The sequence below is a fragment of the Parasteatoda tepidariorum genome, chromosome 1, assembly GCF_982258835.1.
Source record: "Parasteatoda tepidariorum strain Cologne lab strain chromosome 1, Ptep-v5.0, whole genome shotgun sequence".
NCBI classification, from domain to species: Eukaryota; Metazoa; Arthropoda; class Arachnida; order Araneae; family Theridiidae; genus Parasteatoda; species Parasteatoda tepidariorum.
In genome coordinates, this window is record NC_141755.1 from 111755214 (window position 1) to 111764089 (window position 8876).

The following is an 8876-nucleotide window of genomic DNA, read 5'->3' on the forward strand; positions in this document are numbered from 1 at the left end:
TATTTTGAAATGATTTTATTCTTCACAAGTTCAGTGTATTAATTCTTTGTGCGGGAAAACTAGCATCCGTTTGGTACGACGGTTCGTTTGACTCCGTAGGGGTCTGTTTAGAAGAAATTTGTGTCCGTTAACGGACCCTTCACAAAATAATTTATCTTTTAATCGGACCCTTCACAAGAGACACTAGATAGAAATTTGCGTATTATTGTAAATGGGCGGGAAAAATTGACCGATACTAAGAGTTCAGCTATTATAGTTATTTTCAAATCTACTGGCAATCGACGTATATTGCTCGAATATTTTGTTAATCATGTTTTTCTGCTTTAATTCTTAGGCTGAGTTTGATTTCATTTCATTTATATTATGTACCTTAACCTCTTCGAAGTCAATGTATATAAATTCCAAATGTTAATCCTAAGAAAATATTTCTATTTCTACAAACATCGTGTGTACATTCTTATTGTTATTAAATGATATTTTTTTTGTAAATAATTGAGCAATATATTATTCATAAATTTTGATAAGTTAATTTTTATTTACATAATATTTTATGTCAATATTTATGAATTGTTTAAGTTTGCTTAATGTGTAACTCATTAGAAGTGATACATAACTAAGTCGTTTTCTTTAAAATATGTCAATTGAAATTATGAAAAATGTGAGTGATTTTGTTTCCACTATTTGTCCGAAATGAATATTCTATGTTGTGCAGTATAGGCTAAATACCAAATATTTGTATGTTGCATCTCTAACTTAGTAACAGCAATAGCTGTTTATTTTAGAACATTAAATTTTTTTTTCTTTATAATTTTACACTGTTGAGCATAATCTTGTATCCATTTACAATTCAAAAACTCCTTGAAAATTTTTTGCAATAACAGAACCCTATTTGCACAAATTCACAAAACAGGACCCTGGTTGAAAGAATGTGACTTAACGCTTATTTTATATTCACAAATTACGAGCAATTTTTTCTAAACCGGACCTTTCCCAAAATGTCTGGACAGACCCCTGCTCCGTATGTTGTACTACATTTACCACAAAGCAGTACACCAAATTGATGAAGGGAAAACCAAACAAACGTGGAAACTTTTGCACATGTAGTTTTTAATTTTTTAGCTTGAAGGCCAAAAGTTGCGCAAAAAAGATTGAACTAGCGCAAAACACATAAATAAATTATGTAATTAAAGTTGAATTTGAAAGTTTTGTATTTAATTCACATTTCTTCAAAATAAAAAGTTGAATTGTACCAGCTATTTATAAACTATATATAAATTTCGTAATTTTAAAATGCTTAGATAATTCTTTAGTCCAAGTTATTGTGCTAAATTATAGTTGTTCTCTATTTTAATGTTTTCTGTAATTAAAGTATTCGACACAAATATACTACGCAGCTAGGCAGTTCTCGAAACTGCTAACGTTGTTTTTGATCATTTCTCACTTGTTAATTTTTAAATTTCCATGCTTTCAGTTTCATTTCTTATACTTTAAAATAGGGACAACCTAAAGTAAGACTTAAAATTAATCACTACTTGCCCCAAATTTCTATTTAAACTTCAGAAAAACGAGATCACTGAGAAAAAAAACTTAATAGTTTTCGCTAATATAGGCCGAAATTACTAGGCCCAAAGGAAAAAAATATAATTAGTTCGAATCTAAATATTTTTACATCGGAACGCACCTTAAACATTCTAAAGAATTTGGTTCATAAATTATTCAAATAATGTTTGATAAGAGAATGGGGCCCAGGTATAAGTATTTTTTAAAAAAGGGGCGGTATTTGTTATAAATAGAAAGTGGTGCAATTAAATTAAACAACGTGAATATTCTACTGTTGAGGATACTGTGTGCCTGAAGATGAAACAGATAACTGATTTCTTAAGATTGTCAATTAACAGAAACGTCCATAAAACCATGTTCATAATTTTGATAAATTTGAAAAGTAGATATAAAAAATACTTATATAGATAATTTTTCTGTAAGTTATATTATTGGAAAAGCTGCTAAAATATTAAAGCCAAAGTGAAATTTCTTAACTGAATATTTTTTTTTTAACTTGAGTTTTTAAAAGTTAATTTAGATTTCAAAAAGAATAGAAATTAATGTCTGACATATCAGAAATTGACATCTTACAACAATCAAATTTGTGAAAAACATGGAAGATATAAGAAAAGCAGTCAATAAGAACATGGAAAACCTGATTGGAGCAGTTTCAATTGAGACATCTGGTGTAGCAGAATAACTCTAGTGGGCGATGAAGGAACATTCAATCAGTGATCGCAGCAATTCTGAAAACAAAAATATTGTTCACTTAATTTATGTAAGGAAAAAAAGTTAATTTAAGTGTAATACACAAGAATTTTCATGTATTGCAACACCAACAATGATGGCAACTATTTTACAGATAAAATGGTGCAGTGAAATACGGTGTTGCATTACACCAAAAACGTTCTTATACACTACTTTGTGTAAAGTATTTATTATTCAGTAACACTAAAAAGTAACTTCCAGAAAAGATGTAGCTGCCACCTTCATTTACGACCACTTTTGGGAGGAACGGAATTTTCCAGAGATTGTGTCGAATAAAACCTTTAGGGGAGGCCATTAAAACCTCTCCCACAGATCCGGGCAAACCTTTTGCAACAAATGCCAAAAATGTTAAATAGGGACACAAAAAAATTTTTTAACAAAAAATATTAACAAAAAACTGTCACATTTAAACTTTGTGTAATGTAACATTTTTATTTAAATCTTAATTTAATAAAAAAAGAGAAAATTGTTACCTTACACAAAGCGTAAATGTGACAAAAACAAATGATTAGATTAAAATGTATTCAAAATATTTGAGTGACGCTCTCATTTAGAGCACTTTTTGACGATCTCTGAAGAAGATGTACAACCTACAGTCAGAGTGTAGACTACAGAGTTGTTTCATTCACTTCTAGAGTTGAAAGTTCAATTAGAAAAAATTTTTTTAGAAAAAACTAAGTATCTCACACAAACCAAACCTTCTCATATTTTAAAGCTAACCAATTCTTATGATATAATATTAAATGAAAGCTTAAAGAAAAAAAAACTATTTAAAATAGTTCCATTCTTCATAATTGAAAAATTTGTTTTTGCACATAATTATATCAATAGAGATCATTTTTAGTGATGATAAATTTTACCCATCTATTGTTTTCGTGACGCCAAAACAAGTGACCTTTCTGCCTCATGAGATGACACTGACTAAAATTAATTTGAGAAAAATTGTGTACCTTCAATAACATTTTGAAGTCAATGGCGGTAACCCCTAAGAACGCGCATCACTGTGGTCTGTGCGGGCTGGATGCGGAATTCGTATCAACCAGCCATCGCTGGGATTCGAATCCAGTTCACCTCATTCAAAGGCAAACGCTCTTTCCTCTGAGCCACCATGACTAAAATTAAATTTAAAATATTTTTATCCCATTGTTTAGAAGATTTCATACGAGCGTTATAAGACAGGATGAAAATACTGGTTTTTATCGTGCAAAACTTGTCAAAAACTAAATTTTGTAAGTATTACAAAGAGATTTTTGCTAACAGTTTTATTAAATTTTATGCAGCTTAAATGATTTTTAAAGCTTATTTAAAAAGAAAAATCAAAACAATTTGTTTCATCTACAGCTACATACTTAACCGCACGTCAAGCATTAAATTTGTCATCATTTTGTCAATATTTAATGTTTGTAACATATCATAAAATACATAAATGCTCGTCAAAATATTTTAATATCACATTGCGATATATAAAAATAAAACATATACATACAGTCATACATACAAAACTTAAATTAGTTTCCAAGTGTTGAATCACATTTTAAATTTCACACATTTAATTATTTGTCAAAAACATTTCAGAAATTTAAATATTTGCAGGATCGGTAATCTGCAAAGTTTGAACTGAATATAACGTTAGAGATTCATTAAGTCAAACGTTTTAAATATTTTGTTTTTACAATTCATTGTTTTCCGAACACTATAAACTATTAAAATAGTCAATCTGTACAACAACATCAAGTTTTATAAGTAAAGTTAAGAAAAATATGAGCTTATTTCACTAAGTCAGAAATTCTAATAATTTATGCCTAATTGAAGAAAACCTGAACTCTGACTGGCAGTTCTTGAAAATGGGACAAATTTAAATTAATGCTTAGTCATTTGACAAAAATATTTTAGACACAAAAGTGACACAGCATTAATGATAGACAATAATTAATCAGATAATGCAACTGAATTGATTGGAATTTAAATTCATAAATGTTTATAGGCTAGGTAAAGAGAATTTTGAAAATTAAAAAATTCACCTCAATTGTACCTCCTTTATTGTCTCAAATAAATTTAAATTTATTACGAATAAAAATAGAGATTACCTCCTACATTAAATCAAAGTGAAACTTGATAAATCGATAATTTTTAGTTTCTTTTTCTGATATTTCAACACTTCGAGCATTAGGAACTACAATATGCACACACTTTAAAAACTAATTTTGAAAAAAAAAAAATTTCAAATTTACGTTTTTCAAGCAGACTGAAGAAAAAAAGGTCATGTTTGATCAAAAAAAAAAAAGAAAAAAATATTATATTTTTAAAAACCACGTTTTTGTAGTGGAGAATAACAAGTAAAAAATAAAAATTTGAAAAACGAAAAACGTGGGGAGCATGAAATACATAATAGTAACAGTATGTGTGCTCATGAGCATATGTGTATGTATATCTGTAATTTTATCTGAATGTGGATGTGCATGTGTATGTGTATGAGTAAGAAAATGTGTATATGTACTGTTATATATTTCATGCTCAGTTTCAAATTTTTAATTGTTATTCTCCACTGCAAAAATGTGGTTTTTAAAAATACTATTTTTTATTTTTATTTTTTTTGTACTCACTTCCAAAATCTCAATTTTTTCACTTACTGTACACAAAACTTTTCGACTGACATGTGACACTAATTTTAAATAATCGAATCGACAACAAAAGACAATCGCGAAAAATTTATTTTTCTTTAATTTTATTTTACTTTGTCTTCTTTCTCTTCATTTAAATGCATTGTCATCTAATTCTGAACTATGTGCCAAATTTGAAGTTCGTAGCTAGTCTGGAAGTTAGTTTAAAATCGATTACAAAATTCCACCCGAACAGACATACACGAAGGCAAGTTAATATAAACGTGGTAATAAAAATAGAGGTATTTGAGGTCTCTTAATTAGTCGTAAATTGACAGAATCTTTGGAAATTCTCTAGCACAAATCTAATATTTGAGCAGAATAGTTAGTCAATCTAAATATACATCTTTTCGACTAAGTTCCCTTTTGATTTCTATTTGACGGTCAGAAAAATATTCACTTTGTTCTGTTATAAAGAGTCAAAAATCTAATTAGAAAATTGATTTCGATAAAATTTGGACGTACATTTTTGTTCAGTAGCCAGAAAATTTTAAACTCTCATTACTGTGCACGGAGTTTCATTAGAGATTTGATAGTTCTAGCTAGTCGGAAAGTGATTAAGATTCAAACCTCACTTACAATAAAAAAGTTAAAATGTTTAAAACTCAGTATTAAGATATTAAGTTTTATAAGACCTAGTCTTTAAGTCATAGTACGATAATTGAGAATTTTTTATAAAAGTATTTTTAGAGAATAGACTAGCACTTAACTCTAAAACGTCAAATAACTAAGAAAATTCCCTCAGTTTAATAATTTCTATCTTTAACTTAAAAGGTATGCATATGAGTATTTAAATCTTAGTTTTAAAATTAAACTATACATTTATCTGTTTACTTTAAAATAGTATGCATCTATGATTAATCAGTTTTGCACAATTTCAGATTTTCAAAAATAATTTGGAAGTTTTGGAAATTCTGTTTGAAAGAAAAAATTTCAAAATATGTCCCCAAATGTTCGAAATAACTTATGATTTTTAAGTATTTGATGAATGAGTTTTTAAGTTCAATTTATGCAATTAAATCCAATTTAATTACCTTACTTTTCTAAAACTAAGGAGACTATCTTAAAATTTACGATATAATACAGTGGCATTGTATTTTGCGTATCAGGAAAGATTTTACAAGAGATTAAGATTTTAAAAATTGTAATTTAGCTTTAAATATTTGGTACACTGTATTCTGTACACTGTACTAAAGGTGTTAAAAATAAACCGAGACCTCGAAGATGATTTTAAAAAAAAGGAAATCAAACAAAGAAAAAAATAAATCATTTTTACTCTAATCATTGAAACACTTTCTTATTTTAATGTTTTCTTTAAGTCCAACAATTTAGCGTAAACTAAAATACTCTTACATTTTCTTTAAATTTCGACACATTATAAAGTTAAGCATTTGAATACTGAAGATTTTCAAACAACAAACAACAAATCTAATTTTACAAACTGGCAAAAATAGTTTAAGAATATTACACTGGTAAGAATTAAAACAATATAAGTTAAGGAGAAAAAATGCTTATCTTCATGCACTCTCACAGCTCCAGCAAACGTTTCCCTTATTATTGTAGTCGCATCTCCAGTTAAATTCTAATTTCCACAGAAATCATTACCATGTAACCTGAAACAAATAATATTATTAAGAAATAGCGTCGTTACTTTAAAAAAAATAAAATTACAGATACTTAAATCAAAAGGATAATATAAATAAAATTGCATCAAAAAGTTGTTAAATATCTTGAACGCCGTGCTTCAAGATGTTATTAAAGTTGACTATTAATTCCTGTATTTTCTTTAAAGAAATACCTGCATTCTCTTATAAATTTTTGCTAAAAAAGATAACTTCAGTTTTAAACGTTCGTATGTGTTGAGTACGGAACCAAATGTTGCTGGTCAAACACTCCTTAAAAATTAGATTTAGAAAACTTATTTTCTAACTACAGTTACAGCAGGAGCGAGAAAGCAAAGTTGTTTTTTATAAAGTAAGTGAATTTGTTTCCATTAAGTAAAACGTAATGAGAAAGTAAATACAAAGTAGTATTGTAAAACAGTATTTTATTAAGAATTACAAAATATTAATTAGGATAAAAGGATAAATTTAAAACAAAATAGCTTTTAAAAATTAGGTAAAAAGTAGAAGTCAAAAATTAGTTTTTTAATAGTTTTCCAAAAAATTGTTTTTCTAATAAATAGTTCAATCACTCTATAAAAAAAAAAGACAAGAGCATGAAAATAAGTTTGATTTTTGTATTATGAATTTTTGCAATTTTTTTTTTTAGGTATAAATTGCGGAATGTTATTAATATTTAACAAATTTTAAACTTTTAACAAGCATTTTTATACATCGATATCATATTTTAAATGCTTTTTCCAAAATCTAAAATAAAATACAGCTCCTTTCTTTTAATTAAATTCTGAATGCGATGTACATATTAGGACTATAAGGATAATATTAAGATTAATTATTTAGGGTGCAGTAAAAAAAATGAGGTCCATTTACTTTATGAAAATAAAGTCAAAATAGCTTGAAAATAACAATAAGTATAACACTTTATTGAAGATTTAACTGCTTATTTTATAGTCTTTGAACACGTAAAAAAAGTAAACTGAAATCCATTAAACTTTAAAACCAGTTTATAAATATATTCCAGTAAAAACTTTGAAAACTTGACCTGATAATTTAAAAAGAATATACTAGATGTAAGAAGTAACGATAGTAAACTTACCTTTTAGGATTGAACTTAGAAAACTTTCAGGGCCCACAAACTTCAATACGAAGGCATATTATTCAATTGCGTTAGCAATACTCGTGGGCAAAGAAAAATGAATCGATGAGCTTTTATATACGTTTTTTAAAAAAAATGTGCGTGAAATCACTTCCGGTCACTTGTGTTTGTTTAATTAGAGAAATTTTATATGTTTGGAACCGGGTCCTCCCATGCCGAGCGGTATCGCCAGCCAAACGGTCTTTTAAACGTGGAGGTGGCGGGTTCGAATCCCGCCGTAACACTGGATGTATTCTTTATGATGTCCTACTCTGTCCTTCTACTTGACAAACGTTTATAAGCCTTAATTAAGCACACAAGCCTGCAAATGTTTATTGTATCAATAAACAATATGCTTAGAACCTCGTCCTTGTGCTAGAAGTATTGTCCTTCTGATAACGCTTGCCCAGCAATGGACTGATCGTAAAGACGTGGCTCCCAGCAGAACACCGAAATCAAGCATTACTGACTGCGGTCAGTAAGCGGGTGGGTGACCACTTTGATCATCGTCCGTAGGGACCGAGGATGCGCGGTATCGGTCCACGTTAAACTGTCCCACCGTAAAGTGCTCGGCTTTGCGCGCACGTCGTTCGGCTACCAAAGAAGGGGAGCCATCCCCTCTGCAGAGGATCAAATTGCGAAGGCACGTCTTCAGATCATCCTCGGGGATGTTTCCCAGATCGTCGCCAATAGCTCATTGTGCAGCTCTAGTGTGACGTAAATCAAATACCTAACTACCTTCTGATAACGCTATGAACAATTCCGTCAAACGCTGTGAACGTTGCGGGCCGTAAGTTCGATATATCTTTGAACTGTACTTCCTTATTAAGTAATTTCTGATTACAAGAATTATCACTTTGTATCGAGCACATATGCACGTACGGTTGAATAAATAATTGGGGTCTTCATGGCAACAAAATAGTGTCAATCCGCTGAACACTTTGAAGTGTGAAGGCGTCGGATTCCTACTCCAACCCTAAATATATATGTCTTTTTTTTTAATCTGATGTCTATTCCCTTATCCCTTAATGCAAATAAATGAGTACACAGGCCTGTATTTATTTATTAATTGCTTTGTGCTGGCTTGTATGCTCTTCGGGCGGCCGGAATAGCTTGGATGGTATAGCGACGGACCCATGTTTGAGAGGT

The 8876-nt window shown here is 29.4% G+C and overlaps 1 long non-coding RNA gene across 1 annotated transcript; it reads right to left on the reverse strand.

The window, feature by feature from the left end:
* Positions 1-5653: 5653 nt before the first annotated feature.
* On the reverse strand, positions 5654-7777 carry LOC147816725 (uncharacterized). The gene is made up of 2 exons (XR_015428837.1): positions 7689-7777; positions 5654-6583 (listed from the first exon to the last, which is right to left on the reverse strand). It is a non-coding gene; the product is annotated as an uncharacterized LOC147816725 (long non-coding RNA).
* Positions 7778-8876: the final 1099 nt, after the last annotated feature.